The sequence below is a fragment of the Falco cherrug genome, chromosome 2 (genome assembly GCF_023634085.1).
Source record: "Falco cherrug isolate bFalChe1 chromosome 2, bFalChe1.pri, whole genome shotgun sequence".
In the NCBI taxonomy this organism is placed as follows: Eukaryota; Metazoa; Chordata; class Aves; order Falconiformes; family Falconidae; genus Falco; species Falco cherrug.
In genome coordinates this window covers 41,904,356-41,922,800 of record NC_073698.1, presented here as the reverse complement: position 1 = coordinate 41,922,800, position 18,445 = coordinate 41,904,356, and positions in this window count along the sequence as shown.

Below are 18,445 nucleotides of genomic sequence, written 5' to 3'. Positions count from 1 at the left end.
GCATTACAGAACTGATACATAGTATAATGCATCCTAATTATACCTTTAAAATTTTTACTGGGTTTACCTGAAAAAGCATATTTTCTATTGGCTAAGTTTTTTCATCTATATGTATGGTAATGAGACTGCAAAATAACAGTAAATGCATCACTTATGGTAGAAGTGAGGAACACTGAGCTGTTAGAACATCTCCTTACTCATTGTTTTCGGACTTTAGTGGTATAAGAGCAGAGTTGCTGTATTTGGTCTGCTGGAATTGAGTTAATTTTCTGTGTAGCAGTCTGTATGTTGCTGTGTTTGAGATATGTGACTAAAAGTATTGATAACACAGCAGTGTTTTGGCTGTTGCTGAGCAGTCCTTGTACAACATTGAGGTTTTTTCTTCCTACCACTCTATCCCTGCAGCAAGTAGCCTACGGGCGCATAGAAAACTGGGAGAAGACACAGCTGGAGCAGCTGACCCAAAATGGACACAGGGGTAATCTGTATTGTAGGACAACCTGCTCAGAAGTAAAAGCTCAGGGAAAGGAAGAAGAAGAAGGACATTCATGATTACGGCTTTTGTCTTTACAAGTAACTGTTGCACATGCTTCCGGGGCTAAAATGGCTAAAACACCTGCCTACCAATGGGAAATAGTTCATAAATACTTTATTTTGCCTTGCTTGTGCATGCATCTTTGTTTCCCTTATAAACTGTCTATCGTGACTCACCGGTTTTTGGCTTTTGCTCTTCCAAGTCTACCCCCCATCACACTGGGTGAGCAAGCAACCGTGCTTAGCTGCTGGCCAGGGTCAACCTGTCCATACCCACCATAGCTGAGAAGGTTAAGTACCCCAATGCATATCTCCAGTACCCTTCTAGAGGCCTCCTGCATTCTAGAAACATCTCAAAAGGCATTTTCTGAAGGAAACAACAGGGTGAAGATTGATGTATCAAAATCAAAGTTCTAGACCAAAAAAACCCACAAACCTGTAATTCTGGAGCATTTGGTGCCTCTATGCAAACCAAACTGCAAAGCTTTTCACTCTAAAGTGAAAAAAATATTTAATATTACATATATGTTATTAAATAAAACTTTCTCAAATTTAACCATCATATATGATAAGAAAATTATCTCTGGTAGAAGCTGTAGCAACCCACTCATGTGTAATTATAAAATAATTTTAAAATAATGAAGTGAAAAATATAAATTTAATATCTGTCCTTTCACATAGTAACATTTTATGGTAGTTACTATGCTAAAACAACAAGAATTAAAAAAAAATTCCACCAAGAAAAAACCAAAAAGCAACCTCCAAAAAATCCAGAGCTGGTAAAAGAAAAACAAAGCAATAGAAAACAAACATAAATGTGTAAACTTTCATTTGTTATATCATTCTATATATCTGAGAAGTAAACCTCACAAAAACATTTTGAGATCTTCAGGTTGTCTTGCAAATAAAACAATAAACTTTTCTCATGGGTATTTTTAGCACTATTGCTTCACTGCCTTAGGAGTACTTAAGTATAAAACTTTATGTTTTGATGTTATTTCTAATTACTTCTTGCAAACAAAGCATATTTTAGAAATTCCACAGAATTATCAACTTGAGATAGGTTTTAATTATCAGGGATTTTACTTTTATTAAAAGCATATTTTTTTTTTTTATCTTCTGTGTCAAAATTGTTATTCTAAAAGGAAATATTTTTAGGTCAAGTGTTTACATCTCATGAGTCAGGCCTCAACAAATACAGGGTTTAGAACTGTGATAATAACCAGTGGAGGTGTCATGGAAACTTTGCCTTAGTCTCAACCTTGATAATAAGTGCCATGGATTTTTCTAAGCCTAAGGTTATTATTGCTTTCTCTGAAACCTTGATATGGCTGGGGTGGTATATTTAAGTTGGAGTTGAAACTGTAGTCTACCACACTGAATTAACCATAGTAGATTCTTAAAGCACTGAAGCTAGGAACTAAAGGTAAAAAAAATGTGTCTCAATATCTCTATACCTAGTGCTAAAAAGTAATTATTTGTTCCAAGTTTTAAAATAGTTTCTGTCCTACTAGGAAGTCTTCTTCAGCATGCATCACTGATAAATGCTCTTAGGAGGATTGTTCTCTGTATTAAGTGATACCCTACCAAAAATAGTCTGCAATCTACTCTGTGATGTGGGATTTAGCTGGCCTATATTTAGGCATCTGTATGTGACCTGGATACCAGCACAACTACTTTTGTCACTGGAGAACTAGTCAATACATTCACTGGAGGCTAGAGAACTGCTCATTTACCCTAAAGCAGACACCCCCATGTGATGTCTAGACTCTGTATCTCTAGAATCCATCAATTGTATTGACTAGACCTCCACTGGATATAGAAAGTGCATATAGACTTAGCTTACATGTAGACACTTCCATTGTAAACGTCTGAAGTTAGGGGTACCTGAATCCCACCTAAATTAAGGTTTGAAATACCGTGTTCTTTTTAGCTCTTGGCTTGTGAACATAGCCATGTTATTACATGTTTTAAACATGTTCCTTTGACTGCAAGGACAGGAGCAGGAGGAAGCCAGGTAGAACTGAATTGCTGCTAGTTTGATCACTGAAAAGGAGTGATACCTCTAACACTATGGCACAGGCATCTACCACTGGAAAAAGAACAAAACATCTTGTATATGTTTAAATTGTATATACTAAATCTAGACATACTTGCTAGTTTTGGGGTCTCAATACATACTGTGCTGCCTAAAGGGTTCTGCAAGCAAGTTCTATAACTATTTGATGTGTATCTAAGATTAAGCTAGGACTCTTGGCTTCAGGTCCACATAGAATAGGTGGGATTTTTCCCTATCAGCTTTTCCTGTCCCTTTTCCCTTACCCTTCCTTTCTTCCTTTCTATTTTTCTCTTCCCCTTGCATCATTCATACTGTATTCTACTTATTTATATTATTTTGCTCTTTCCTTGAACATGCTTTTATTCCCCTTCTTCCCTTTTTACCTTGTTCTAGCCAAGCAATAAGTCTTCCTGCTTATCAACTATATTGGTGCAGTAAAAAGGGACACTTGTTAAATATCAAGTAACATGCATTTTCTTTTCACAAAATACTTAACAGGAAGGAAAGTGTACAGGGTGAAGGAAAGAAACACAAATAATGCACTAACCTGGCTGTCATTCATTATTCACACACATATAACATTGCCTGTCTGCATATTAGCAATGAAGAATTAAGGGCTCAAAAGAAATTTTTGGTATTCCGGTTTCCAGTTTTAAGTGTCAAAACAGTTCCCAGCAGCTGCAAATTGCAAGATAAGACTCTAGGGTCACTTTCCAACAGAATCTTCAGAAAATTACAGGCATTAAAGGATCTTCTGATCATACATACATGCTGAGCAATTGTCTAGATTGTGTAAACAACTCATATATCATCATACTAAAGAAAGCCTGTTAACTCTCACTGGCTATTCAGAGAGTTAGATGACATGAGAGACCAGGTTCAAGTTTCTCTACCATGCTGACTATATATATCCTCTGTTTTCAGCAGCTCAACTGCTCAGCCCATATTGTCATTCATCTTCACCTAGCTGACAAACTGGATCTGGTGCACACAGTCATGGAGGATCAAGTACACCAGAATGAACCCTAGACAAGAGCTGTGCAACTTAGCAGAATCTGATGTCCAAATGAGTATTTCCTGAAGTCACATTTTGCATTTGCAGATAGACGTTATACTCTCTTTTTACCTGGAAACTTTGTAAGGGCCTTTCTCCATCACAGAGATGAGGAAAGGGTGCCTCATCACAGTCTTGCAATGTTTTTTTCTGTTGATTAAAACTTCAACAACAGAAGTTATGTGATGCTGCAAGAATCTCAGTTTTCACTCTAAGTAAAATTCTGACACCTGATTTCAAGAGATGCTTGACAGCGAAATCCAAGTGCATCTTTTAGTCTCCTAAGTAACTGACCAAAACACAGAATTCAAATTTCATTTGTTTTTAAATCAAAGATTTTGAAGGCATGATATTAAAAAGATGTTCTGTATGTATGACGTCAGAATCTTTCCATTTCTGATCTTGTGTCAACAAATATGAGAGCAAAGCAAAAGTCACCTCTAATATTTTAGTAATATTTCAGCTGTAAAAGTGCAACTATTTTAGCCATAACTCTTCAAAACCCATGCGAGTCAAACTTGAAAACAACTTGTGAGCACAAATCAGTTATTTTTTTCTCCAAATTATGAATAACTGGAAATTGGATTTCACTGTGGAAAGTTAAGGTCCTAGCAATGTGTCTTTATGATTAGTACTTGTGGTAGAAAGTTGGATGTTGAAGAAATGCAATGGACCCCTCTAGTAGGTAAGAGATTCTGCCATAAAGCCTTGCTCTTCACAGATGGAATTGGCATCACAAATACGTCATTTGAGTGGACAGCTCTCTGGCTATATCTGCATTTACCATTAGAGAACCAGAATATGAGGATAGACCTTAGGTGCTTCAGGATCAATGATGTGTTCCTGCATGTGCATCTGTTTATATCAGCTGTTGCCATATAACCCAGATGATACCAAGGTTGAAAATAAAACGTTGACCACATCATTTATATAGACAGAACGCTGGCAATGACAAATTAAAATGAGGAGTCCTGGCTTTATCATTGATATGAACACAGCCTTTTTATGAAGGACAGCGAGAATAAGCATTGGAGAGGAGGCCAGAGCTCTGTCCATTACAGGTATTGCCATGGAAGCCAGAAACATAAGAGATGTTGGTGAAGCCCTGGTAATGTCGAAGATGGGGACAGAGCTTTATCTGTGTCAAATGGTTGCTATGGAACACTGACTTTGTCAGAGGTGAGGTTAGAGCTCTGGCTGTGTCAGAAACGAGGATGGCACTCTGAGCATATCACTGTTTGCCTCAGATATTTGGCTATATTAAAGATAGCCAGGAATGGACACCTGTCTTTTTCAAGGCTGGGCATAGAGCACTGGCTATGTCAACATTTGCCATAAAGCTATCATTTTATCATATAGCAGGATAAAATTTTCAATATATCCGTGATTTACCATGTATGTCAGATGAATGAATAGATTTTTTTAATATATTTTAGATAGAGATTTGTCTCTGACCCAAATCAGAGATTGACAGCCTTCTCTGCCTGGGTTCAACACTGATATGTGTCTTCACTTGTCAGAGACATGAGTAAAGCTATATCCATACAAGAACTGTTGACAGGAGCCACTCCTCTATTACTCTGATTATTTCTCGTATACCTTCAAAGAAATACGGTATGAATAGGAGAAAAGTACATGTTTTATTTTGTGTGGTTAAAACGGCATGCTGATCACAGCAGACATAAGAATGAATTTTTATAAATAAAAAGATTTGTCTTTTTGTCATACACATGTTCCAAGTTACTTTAGGTAACACAAAAATCTGATTATATTAATGGCCATTTAATGCTTGTTTTTGTAAAGATGATAATGGTTATTTATGGGAAAACGAAAATGTGCTCCTATTTTTGTCAGATGTGCATTTAAAAATATTTTCTATGCTGGATTACTTGTTCCCAGAGACCAGCAAGATACTCTTAAAGTGCATTGATTTTGTCCTGGTACTGCACTAAACATGCATTTATTTTTAACAGTGTTTCAGATTTTGTTCTAAAAATCTCTTTGTACCTATGTATATAATGGAGGTCTGCATATGCCAAAAAATCAGATCAGTCTGAAAACTATCCAAGGTTCTGATCTGGTCAAGATGACCCAGTAGTTTTAGGCATTTTGCATATAAAATAACATCCATGCCAAGCTACAGTTGGGGAAGCCAGATTATGAAAGCTTACGCTTACAGAGAAGCAGAAACAGAATTTTTTGTAAGTCAGCGGCAGTTTTTAATTAAGTGAGGAAGAGAGAGATGAAAATATTTTTTTTTTTTTAAAAAAAAAGCTATATGTCTTCTTATATGGAAGGTGAATTAGTCTTTTTTTTAATGTAAAAAAGTAGAGGAGACGAGCTCTGTTAATTTTATTTGTAGTTCCTGTCATAGAATATAATCAAACAACTCTAAATACTGAAGTTATACCTGAGTGGCTTTTCCAAAAGTTAGTGTGTTGTTTCCTCAGGTGCAAATAATCGTGATCATGGTTAAATTACAGCAGAAGATGTAGTTGTGTCTTCATCAGTTAAACCTAGCTGGTAATTTTGCCTGAGAATCTGTGGGCCCCATCTCTGTAAGACCTTTTTCTGCTATACTTGTAAGCAATCCCCCTCATTGTTTGTGTCAGTCAGTCCTGGACTAGCCAGAGCTCAAAGGCAGAGACTAACAGGAGGCAATTAATCTCTCTAGAAAAAGCCGGAGAAAAGGCAAGTGTCCCTGATAGAGGGGAGGAAGGTCAAATTAAATCTTTCTTGTTACTGGGCAATATTTGTTTCTTCTTTTAATTGTTATTAAAGAAATTGACAACATGTATGTAATTAACTGAATTTTGAATAGTTGTGGTCAGATCTATGTCAGATGACATCGTATTGCATTACATATACTCAACTAGACAACATTTTAAATTGTAAAGGAAACTGGATCTGATGTACATGACATGCCCTTTTAAAAGGCATGCTTTTACTTTATTAATTAATACTTGGAGGTTGTTTATATTTAGCCATCAGCTCCATCTGGACCAGCAGCAAGATACCTTATGAAGGCACAGATAATGAGCTGTTACACTTTCATACAAATGCCTTGTGTTTTGTTATCAAAGTCTGTTTGTTAGTCTGTTCAGACTTTCAGATGGAGATAAAGTGTGATACAGAAGAGTAAATATGGAAACAAGTGAACTTTTTCCTTCCTTTGATAATGAAGCAATGGACTGAAGTTGGAGGGCAAAGAGGAATTCTCCAATGCATTGTTACCTAAAGGTCTCTGCAGAATTTCTTCCTCAGCAGTTCTGCATTTCTGCATGGATAAAGCTTTAACATTCTGCAGCACATGGCTAAAAGGCTTGATAAAGAACTTTTGTTAGTTACAGCCTTCTCCTGACTTAGATGCAAACCCTCCATGTGGTCTTAGTCCTGAGGTCTGCACTCTGATCTTCTATGAGCTATGGAAACTATGGACAGCATCTTTCCAAAATTCTAGGAAGAAAATCTTTCAAAAATGTTTTGTGTGATCCTTAAAAATCTGAGTGTACTTTGCCTTTAACATGGATTCATGACTAAGGAGCATGATTTGGGCTAGTTTTTCAGGATACATAGGTTTTATTCCCTGAGTGCAATACCCAAAGAAATTGTGCATAAAGATTTTTTTTTCTGAATGATAGGATGTTTAAATATGTAAATTAATTACACTGAGCTGTGATGACTTCTATGTTCTTTGCTTTACAACACTTACCTAAAATAAAATTGTGTAGTGTGTTCACCTGTATATTCTATTAAGAAGATACTCAAGTGTTTGCAATGAAAATTCAGATTTATCAAACAGCTTATGTTTTGTTTATATGGCTACAATCAGAATTTGAAATGGAATAGAAAAAGAAGAGTTGAAGAGGGAGATATAGTTCTGATACTAGTTGATAGGTGTTTATTTTGTAAGCATTAGAAATTAAAGAGCATACACAAAAGGAAAGCATGGGTGGAAGAGACAGTTCAGCTGGCAAGAGAAGAGAAAACCAATTGTCAGGTGGATTATTTTATCAATTAAAATAAATTATTTGTTGTTGTGACCTCCCTAAATAAAACTTGGTCAAATGAGACAAATTAATTCCTAACAGGACGTAATCAGCACAGATATCAAGTTAATAGTCAGAGGCTAGAATAAGACAGATTGATTTATTTACTCTCTGTGTATGCAGGTTAGGCCTCTAAGCTCATGTTGTCATTTAAGAACAGCTCTGTCCTTATGGCCCTGTAAAGAATAACATTTAAAGGGTATTTTGTATCTAAAGTGATTATTTTTTTAATCTTTCTCCCTCTGTCTGTATATATATATGTATGTATACACACAAACATTTTTTTTCTAGTTTTTCAAATATAGTACTACCATTGGAAGAAGTAAACATGTCGATATGACATTGTATGCTTCAGTACAGTCTGAATATCACAAAGGAAGAGAAATTTCTGGTGGTGATTATAGTCAGTTCTAATCTAGGGTGGTTTGTTGTGGGTTTTTTTCACAATTAATTAACTAAGAAAAAAAAATGGAGGAAATTTTATAAAACTTTACAAAACCATGCCACTCTAAGCTATTTATTAGAAATTAAACATTGCCTGAAAATTGTATTTAAGGCTCTGTGCCTGAAAATTGTTTTTAAGACTCTGTCCCAGTCTATCTTCTGACATGTCATTGACCTTTCTGCAATGTTGAGCAAGGCTTTGGTTCCTGCAGACATTCTCCAAGATGCAGGCATCTGCATCTTCCTTTTTCTGACTGTTTCATTGTATGAGATATTTGGTCTCCTTAGTACGAACTACAGTTCTTTGCTTCAGACCCTGGAACCTTGTGCCACAAATTTCTGTCCTGGAGCCTTATTCTCTGGTGTGTCTTTATATGCATTCTCTGAGAGTCATATCCACGTGGAAAACAAGTTAAACAATTAATTATTTAACCTTCATTTGTGTGTGGTCAGATCGGGGGTGTGGGGGTGTGGGTGGGTGGGGGGAGCGGAGGCAAGACACTGCCATATGCAATGAAGCAACGGCAAAATCCAAAACTGCAAATGTGTAAATCCTGATAACTTGTCACCAAATTGGAGTTGCTTACATTTCCTGGTAACTTTTTTTTGTGGGTTTGGGGGGTGGGGTTTCCTTAATTATTCCCTAGCTTTTTCCATGGATATACTCCCTGTGTTTTTCCACAGTAACATGACCATCAACAACTTGTAGAAGTCATGGTGTGGGGGTGGGAGGTGGGGGGGTGGGTTGGTGTTGGGTTTGTTGTTGTTGTTTGTTTGTTCTGTTTTGTTTTGTTCTGTTTTGGTTTTACCCAAGACAATCAGTTCCAGAACAAAAGGAAATGGGAAAACCTGGGAAATTATATTAGGATGAGGGTTCAATAGATTGCCTCTTCTGGTGGCACTGATAGCTTATCCTGGCTCAGTAAGGTTGTTGAGTGATAGTGTGAACATTGCCAAAGTTTATGAGCAACACTGTAGCCAGATTAATTTGTCTGACTTTTACGTTTTCAGAGTAACACCTTCTCTGTAGTGCATACACACACACCCTGAGACCTGAGTGTCTCCTAAGCTCCAGATCACCAGTGATCAATTATTGGTGGTTAAAAGAAATCACACAAAGCACATGTGCCACAGATATGTTGAGATATGACCTCCTTTTAATATATTTCACTTTCCTAACACCATACCGTCGTACCAACCTAATCAGAATCTTTGTTTTTCTAGTTCATTATTCTTTAAAGCTTATGATAGATGTTAGTTGCTCGAGAAGAGGCTACTTTAAATATCTCAGCATTCCTTTTACTGAGTTCTAAATTGTTTTTTCTTAGTTTTCTAGTCCTTAGACATAGTGTCCATTGTTCTGCAGGGTCACTTGAAAGATGATCAAGATTAATAACTTTTGACTCTTAAGTAAGGAGAATCAGAAGCTGATAGTATCATTTCATACTTCAATATTTTAATCCTTCAAAGAAGCAACACGAAAGCTTTCTATTAATTTGGTGAACATAGAATCTCATTTCTCATTTAGAAAAAGATATCAAAGAATCAAAGTGACAGAGACAATGGTATGTAGTCAGGGATGGAGACAGCCTTTGGCTTGGGCAGTAGGAAGCCAAGGTTTGCTGCTTTGTATAACATAAGCAAAAAACTCTGTCACTTCAGAACTGATAGGCATAACAGAAAGTGTATCATCTAGCTTTGATCAAATTCAATACCACTGAAAATTCCCAGCTTGTGCTTTGAAGGAGCTTTTGAGACTGTTTCATGTTGAGGAGGTAAGAACGTTCTATGGGACAGATACTTGAAATGAATTTTTGGAGCTTTGTCTGATACATTGTTAGGAAAAATGTCAGAAATTGCAATCAAAAAATCAGTTAACTAGATGACTCAGGTACATCATATCATATTATAATTCTACTTATAGTCTATTATTTATAACATAGCTAATACTGTTGTTATTCCTTTATGCCTTTGTATTATGTTAATTCTATTAGCAGGTGCAATTGATATGCTAATTTTCCTGGGGTTAAAGTAAAAAAAACAAAACAAAGGAAACCCAAAGAAAAGACAGTGAAACCTTTAGAAATTTTACCCCAAAAATCATAAGGAAAAAAGTAATATCTAATAATGAAAAGAAAAAACAAACCAAAAAAACCCCACAAAGTCTTAAATAGATATTAAATCAAATAATGTGTTAAATAAAAAGCAATGTTTACCAGTGAAAAAAGTGAGTTTGAAGTGTTTAGCTGTTTCAGATGATGACAGCCAGAAGTGAGAGACCTCAGGGACACAGGTTCGTTTCTTTTTTTCACGACATCACTTAAAACATAAGTCTGAGATAGCCTGATATACTATAATTAGTGTTTTCTTTCAAGCTTGGTACCTTACATGAAATCTTTTGCTACCCTTAATTATGGATGTCTTTGAAACAATATACAAAAAGAACACTTGTGAAAGTGTTGTTGGGAAACCACCTCTTATTCATGTAGGCTGTATGTGATGTTTTCTTCCACTGATTTGCTCTTATTTCTTGTTTAAAAGACCTGTGCCATCCCACTAAAATGCAAGTAACAATTCATTAATTGGCTCAATTAGAAATTAGACTTTATTAGACCCTAGTAGGAATTTTAAAATTATCTATATTTACTTTAAATTTTAGGAAATACCTAACGTATTTTAAAAAAAAAATATGGTTTCATATCTATGTCTTTTCAAAAGTTTATTTTGTAGAATCATAGACTCATACAAATGTAGAATCATAGAATAGTTTGGATTGGAAGGCGCCTTAAAGACCATCTAGTTCCAAACTGCTGCCATGGGCAGTGATACCTGCTACTAGACCAGGTTGCTCAAAGCCCCATCCAACCTGTCCTTGAACACTTCCAGGAATGGGGCATCCACAGCTTCTCCGGGCAACCACTTCCAGTGCCTCACAGCTCTCAGAGTGAAGAATTTCTTCCCAATATCTAATCTAAACCTACCCACTTTTAGTTTGAAACTATTACCTCTTATCCCATCACTACACTCTGTGATAAAGAGTGCCTCCTTCTCTTTCTTGTAGGCCCCCTTTACATATTGAAAGACCATAAGATCTTTCCAGAGCCTTCTCTTTTCCAGGCTGAACAACCCCAGCTCATAGAGTTTGTCCTCACATGCTTGAGCAGGCAGTTTCTCATGCAGTATCTTACTGCATAGTACACTTAAATATTACATCTAAGTTCTCCATATGGACTTTTTTAATCCAAATAGTTAAAGATACATGTGAATGGAGCTCTGTGAAATTTAGAAAGCGCTAAAATGCTAGTCTCAAATGAGGAATACTAATTTATGTTTATATTTGCATGAGTTTTACCCATTTACTGAGTTTTATTTTTTGGGCACATCTCCCTTAGCTTTCACTTTTCAATACTAAGAGAAGCAACACCAGCCTATTGTACAATAGTGATCTGTTGCTCTGATCATCCTGGTAAACTTTTTTTTCATGTGTTTTCATTTTATTTGAGCAAGGGAGACCAGAATTTTGTACAGTAATCTACATCAGGAAGGGCACTATTTGTTACACTTATACAGTTTATAACAGAAATTCTTCAACCAAGAGAATCTGGAATTTGTATTTTTCATGATGATTTTGGAATATTATCCAAAATTATTTTTACTTTGCATCCAGATAGGGAAGAGTGGAGGTTTTCTCTCTTTTCTGAGCCATTTACTGTCCCACTTGATTTCTGGGGATATTTCCATTCTCTCTGTTTAATAATCTGACTGTACTGGTACAAACTGTGACAGTAACGGTATCTCTTCATGTAATTTAAGCATCACAGAATTGTTTAGGTTGGAAGCGACCTCTTGAAATCATCTGGCCCAAGTCTCTCCCCTTCTTTGCCTTAGAAATGCATTGCTAACTCATAGTCAGCTTGCTGTCCAGTGGAACCCCCATGTCCGTTGTTTGCAGAGCTGCTTAGCCTCCAGTGTGTACTGGCATGTTCCCTTGTTGAATTACATAAGACTTCTGTCAGGCCACATATCTGTTATTTAGGTCATTAATAAAGATGTTGAACAGTATTGGATCCAGTAATAAGCCCAGGGATTATACCACTAGTGACCTACCTCCAGCCGGACTTTCAGCTACTGATCACAACCTCTGGGCATGGACCTTAAATCCGTTTTCAGTACACCTCACTGTCCACTTATCTAACATGGAACTGCTTTCAGCTTGTCTGTGAGACTGTCATGGGATATGGTATCAAAGGCTTTACTAAATTTGAGGTAAACAACATCCACTGCTTTCCCTTCATCCACCAAACTATTCACTTCATCATAGAAACATATCAAGTTGGTCAAGCATGATTTTCCCTTCATAAACCAATGCTGACTACTCCCCATCATCTTCTTATCTTTCATGTGTTTGAATATGCATTTCAGGAGGAACTTGTCCATCACCTTCCTAGGGACTGAGGTGAAGTTGACCTATGTGTAGATAGATCCCCTGATCATTTTTTGCCATTGTTGAAGATAGAAGTGATACATGGTCTCTTCCAGTCTTCAGGAACCTTTACCAAGCACCATCACTGTTCCAAGATAAAATTGAGTAGCCTTGCGATGACATCAGCTAGTGCAATCCATCATGACACATGGATTTATATATATATTCCATTTAAGTGCTCCTTAACCCAGTCCTCCTCCAAAAGGGTTAAGTTTTCTTTGTTCCAGACTTTTGCTGTGGTCTCAAGGAGTGGGGATTCTTGAAGGCTGAGTTCACTGGTAAAGATCAAAGTAAATAAGGCACTGAGTACCTTGGCCTTCTCCATGTCATTTGTCATCAGTTCCCCTGTACCATTCAACAGCAGTTCCATGTTTTTCTCAGTTTTCCTTTTCCTGTTAATGTACTTGTAGAACCCAGTCTTGTTGCCCTTCTGATCTATTCCCAGACTCAGTTCCAGGTCAGCCTTGGCTTTTCCACCTCAAGTCACTGCAAGATTGGACATCAATTCTACACTCTTGGAAAACAAGAGAACAAAATGAGAGGACACTTGTTTTCCAGCATCCTAAGGCCATGTCAGAGTTGCATAGTTACGGCTAAACTTTTTTCTAGCACCTAGTGGGAACAGTCTTTTGCCTCTGTTGTGCCTGAACCATGCTTGTTTCAGGGGCATAAAAGATCTACAGAATACTCTATTGCCTGGGGAAAAGTTTTCTCAGAAAAGAAAATTTTGCTTTAGCAATGGAAAGTGATAAAACTACTCTCATACACTCTGGATTAATATTTTAACCAAATTATTAAGTATTATTAAATCAAGTATTAAAACAAAAAAAATATTAGTTTCTCTTTGTGATTGTTTATTATAAAGCACAGTCAGGCTTACATGCAGTCCTGTAAAAGATACAGTCCTATAAAAGAATGAAATGTTAAATTGGCACTGTGCCAGAGACACTCCCTTCCAATTTCTCTTACCATACACTTCCTACCCAAGATCTTCAGTATGTGTGTATCATCTAACACTCTGACACAATTACTACAGACATGCAGAACAGATTGGGTTCTCCAAAGAATTTAAGTTTTCTAATGCCTCAAACTTTTATGAACTGTCTAGGTAATCTGAATTACCTGCAATAATGTAGAGAGGCAAATGGTACTTTTTCTGCCACTCTTCTGAAATAATAGTGGATGTGACTGCTTGCTATTATATCCCACTTTGGCTTTATACTTTCAGCTGAGTTTCTAAGATTCTTTTGGGTATCTAGGGTTTGGGGAAGGAGGTATTGATATTTTTTTTCACCCCACTTTATTCCTAGGCACACATTTTTGTTTGTCATGTAGTCAGAACATAGAATATCTTTTCTTATCAACAAACTCAGAGGGGATTCTGCCTTGCTGCATGCTTCATCTCTATGTATTCATTCTCTGACAGAATAAACCCATTCTAAATCAATCTCCTCTCCAATGTTTTCTGTATTCACATACAGTATTGTTCCTTTTGTGTGTCCTGGTTTCAGCTGGAATGGAGTTAACTTTCTTCTTAGTAGCTGGTGAAGTCCTGTGATTTGGATTTGGTGTGAGACCAATGTTGACAACACACTGATGGGTTTGGTTGTTGCTGGGTCATGTTTATACTAAGTCAATGACTTTTCTGTTTCTTAGGCCCTGCCCACAAGAGTGCTGGAGGGCCACGGGAAATTGGGAGTGGACACAGCCAGGTCAGGCTGACCTGAACCAGCCAAAGAGGTATTCCGTACCATGGGGCATCATGCTTGGAATACAAACCTGGGGGGTTAGCTGGGGCAGGGAGGATCATTGCTCAGGGACTGGGGGGACGTTGGTCAGCAGGTGGTGCGCAGTTGTGCTGTGCATCACTTGTTTTCCCTTCTCCTTTTCCTTTGGATTTTATCCTTTTCTCCACCTTTCCACTATAACTGTCATTGTTGTTATTATTATCATTATTATTATTATTTTTATTCTTGCTATTATTGTTATTGTTGTTGTTCTTACCTTTTTATTCTGTTTAGATTATTAAATTGTTCTTATCTCAACCCTCGAGTTTTACATTCCTTTCTGATTCTCCTCCCCCCCCCTTCAGGTGAGGGGGAGTGAACAAGTGGCTGTGTGGTGCTTGGTTGCCAACTGGGGTTAAATCATTACAGTCCATTTTGGCACCCAATGTGGGGCACGAAGGGTTGAGATAACGACAGGTCTAATCAGACCGTGTTAAATTGTTTTCAGTATTCATTGTACTAGCTTAATAATAATTGGCTACAATGCTGTCTTCTCTGCTTTTGAATTTGCTGCCCATGGTCTCAGGGTTGAACTCTCTTGTTTATTTAAAGTATGTGTTCCCTGTTTGTTTACATTCAGACCTGGCCTACAGTGTTGTATATATATTACTAGTTTATAATATGATGGACTTGTTGGTTAAGAAACTAATCTGGTCTGTGTACTCGGTGTTGTGGCCTCTGAGTGTCTGGTGGCCCCTGCGGGGGAATGCCAACAACTGCCCCTTTGGCTTTGTTTTCCCAGAGAGTTGGCCTATGGGTGGGGTCCAGATCTCCTCCTTCTCCTCAGGGCTAATTAATGAAATGTAGGAATTTAGGAGACTCTGAGTATCTTTGGTCTGCTGGAGGCCCCATACTGTCAGTCCTGAACCTAGGGACAGGAATACTGAATGCGGTTTTCATGTTCTGGAACTGGTGGAATTAGAGTCAAAACACAGCACTGTACAAGCTACAAAGAAGAAAGTTAACTCCATCCCAGCTGAAACCAGGACATTTTGCAATTCCTTGTGGAAAAAAAACATATTTAATTTGGAAGCTGTATTCTAGTGGCAATAATTAGTAGTCTCCAAAAGTGAATTGCATAACTTTTTGTATTGCATCTTCATCTTTCTGTCACTGATTTTTTTTTTTTTGTCAGGGCCTAAGGCCTTCACTAATTAAAATGTCAATGATATCCTGAGGAACCTTTTGATGCTATACTCTGGTTGATACTGTCATAAAATTACCGTACTGTAGTAGCACTTCTATGAGGATGTTGAACCCATCACAACCTGTCTGCAGTTTTTTGTATCCCATATAGACTTAATCAATGATTTTCAAGCAGCAATACTTTTGGACAATTGGATGACAGAAGCAAGAAGATTCCTACTGGGAATGACATCTGAGAACAGAAAAATCTCCAAACAGAATCTCCAAAATAGAAATAAAAAGGCATGGATTTCAAAGAACACAGGAATTTGAGATGGAAACCTCAGCGACCAATACAAACAAAACTGAGACCTGAAGGAAGTAGAAAGAGGTTTGTTTTGACAGGAAAGCTCAGGAACTCTACCAAAACAACCTGACATTTCCCTGAGCCTGAGCAATGCTCCAGAGTAGTACAGAAGAGATATGCATGTAGAGATCGTTAAATCTGCCATGTCTGTTTGTTTGTGTTCTGCTAAATAAAGAGGGTGATTGTGTTTAATCGTAGCTTTTGACCTGTTTGCTTGCTGGTTCCTGTTTAAGAGGTACACTGTTGTTTCGGAATACTCATGTCTTCAGTCTTATGATGAAACACTACATCTATATTGGTTGGAATTTTGGCATTACTCCTGTGATTGAACATCCAGCTATAGGATCCAAACTCAGAGAACTTGTCTTGATCTCTCAAGCTCAGTTTGGGGCCTATGCAAATTTCAAAGTGAGGTCCAGTGTATGTGGCCTCCGGGGCAATAACTTTAGTGTGCTCATGAGCAAACAGCTCCGTCAAGGCTAAACTACAGCAAGTGCCTCTTGCAATTCAAACCTGCCTAAAAGAGTCATCTAACATCCTCTGTGACAGTTCACTTAACTTCCCTGTACTGGCATCATAGCTTACGCTGTGGCTAAGTCAAAAGCAGGAGATCCAATTAACAGAGTCTTTGGTAACCTCTTCTGAAAGTCAACACAAAATGGCAGCAGCTAGAGAAAACTCTGAGTGAATTAACTGTTAGCAACTCCTATCAGCAGGATAGAGAAATAGAAAAGCTTCATTCCAACACCTGTTAAGACTTTTTTTATTTGTTTGTTTGTTTGTTTGCTTTGTTAACTTACACTTGTGACAAGCAAGTTTAAGAGTAATGCGAAGATATCAGGTTAATGCTTAATACTACTACAACCTTCCTATGGCCTTTTTCAGTTTTCATTCCAAATAATTTCAAGTTTTAGACACATATCTTCTAGGGAAGAATACCAACCTTATGTGGCTATCTACATCTCAGTGTTTCAAATGCTATATATATATATATATATATATATATATATATATATATATATATATGTATGGCTGGTTACTCCTCCAATAAAAAAGCACCCATACTAGCCTGGGCACAAGCTCAGTTCAGCCAGTATACTGATTCATCATGGTTAACTGCAGAACACGAGCTGAGTAAAAGGGCAAGTATAAGATTGCTGTTTTGAACACATGGTTAGGGACTAATTATTTCCTTTTATGTCCATAAGGAGGTACACCTCTCAGATTGTTTTTGTAAATGGTATTTCAGATGAAAGGCTCAGCAACACCTTTGTATGCCTGACATTAAATGTTTTTGCAGATCTGGTCTTTCAGCTTTTTTCAGTGCCATTTAAATTTCTTCAAATAACTTTAGTGAGGTTATATGTATACACATAAATATATGTCCATTCACAGTCCTGCAAACAAAAGCGGAAAATTGGAACCTTTTATTAATCTAGGATAAATACTTTTAAGTGTCTCAGGTTTTGAAAAATGTTAGAAAAGGTAGGCTGACACATAGCACATTTTCAAACATGTCTGTTAGTATATATTCATACACACACATATATTTGTGTACACAAATATTAGACCATTCCGTTTTCCTTATTTCCCAGTGAAAAAAACATTCAGAAGACTGGGCCACACAACATATATGTTTATCCATCAAGTACAAAATTAACTTGTTTTCAACAAGGAAAAAATGAGGCTTAAATTTTAATTATACATGTGCATGAATAAGTATTTTGTGAAACAAACCATGAAGGGATTTTTGCTAGTTGAAAAATATTTCCCACTTAGAAGTTGTATTATAAGGGAAAAGTCATGATCAAAATTAAAATATTGATAATGTTAAATCACAAAGAAATTGCTTATAGTAGCATTAAAATAACTTAGCTAATGTACAATTATAGGTCAAAAACTAGATTGAGGAAATGGTTTTTGTAATAAAATTCTAATGCTGAGAAGCCTTTCTTGTAGAGTTCATTTTTAAAAGACATTTTAATGCATGTTACTCTCTTTAAATAAAGGTTTGTATACACACATAGCATTCAGTGGTATTTCTAAGTAATTAACATTCTTATTCCTAAATCACAGTAATACTAAAATGAATAGCATTGTTGTTTCAGAAGCATGCAAGATACAGCACAGACAAAATAGGGGACAAAATTATAGAAGAGAGAAGTTAGCAAAACATAATATTTTTTGGCTTGCTCTAGAAGGACACATTAGAAATGTAATTACATAGCATTGTTACATGGCATAATTCAATAAGTATTTATGGAATGCTTTATTTTGACACAGTAACAGCAGCAGTGTTCTACAAAGGTATCAGATACTTCCATAATATTCTATTTTATTATTGATTATATATACTTCTATACCTAAGCATATATATTTTATATATATTCATGCAGTTCAGTTCAATATAATGGAAGAAACTTGGACCAGATTCAGAATATTAACTCAGAATGTTTTTAGATTTCACTGTTCACAAGTTTTTAACCATGTGGCTGCTTTTCATTAGATGCAAATACTCTTATTTAACACCCTTAATTACTATA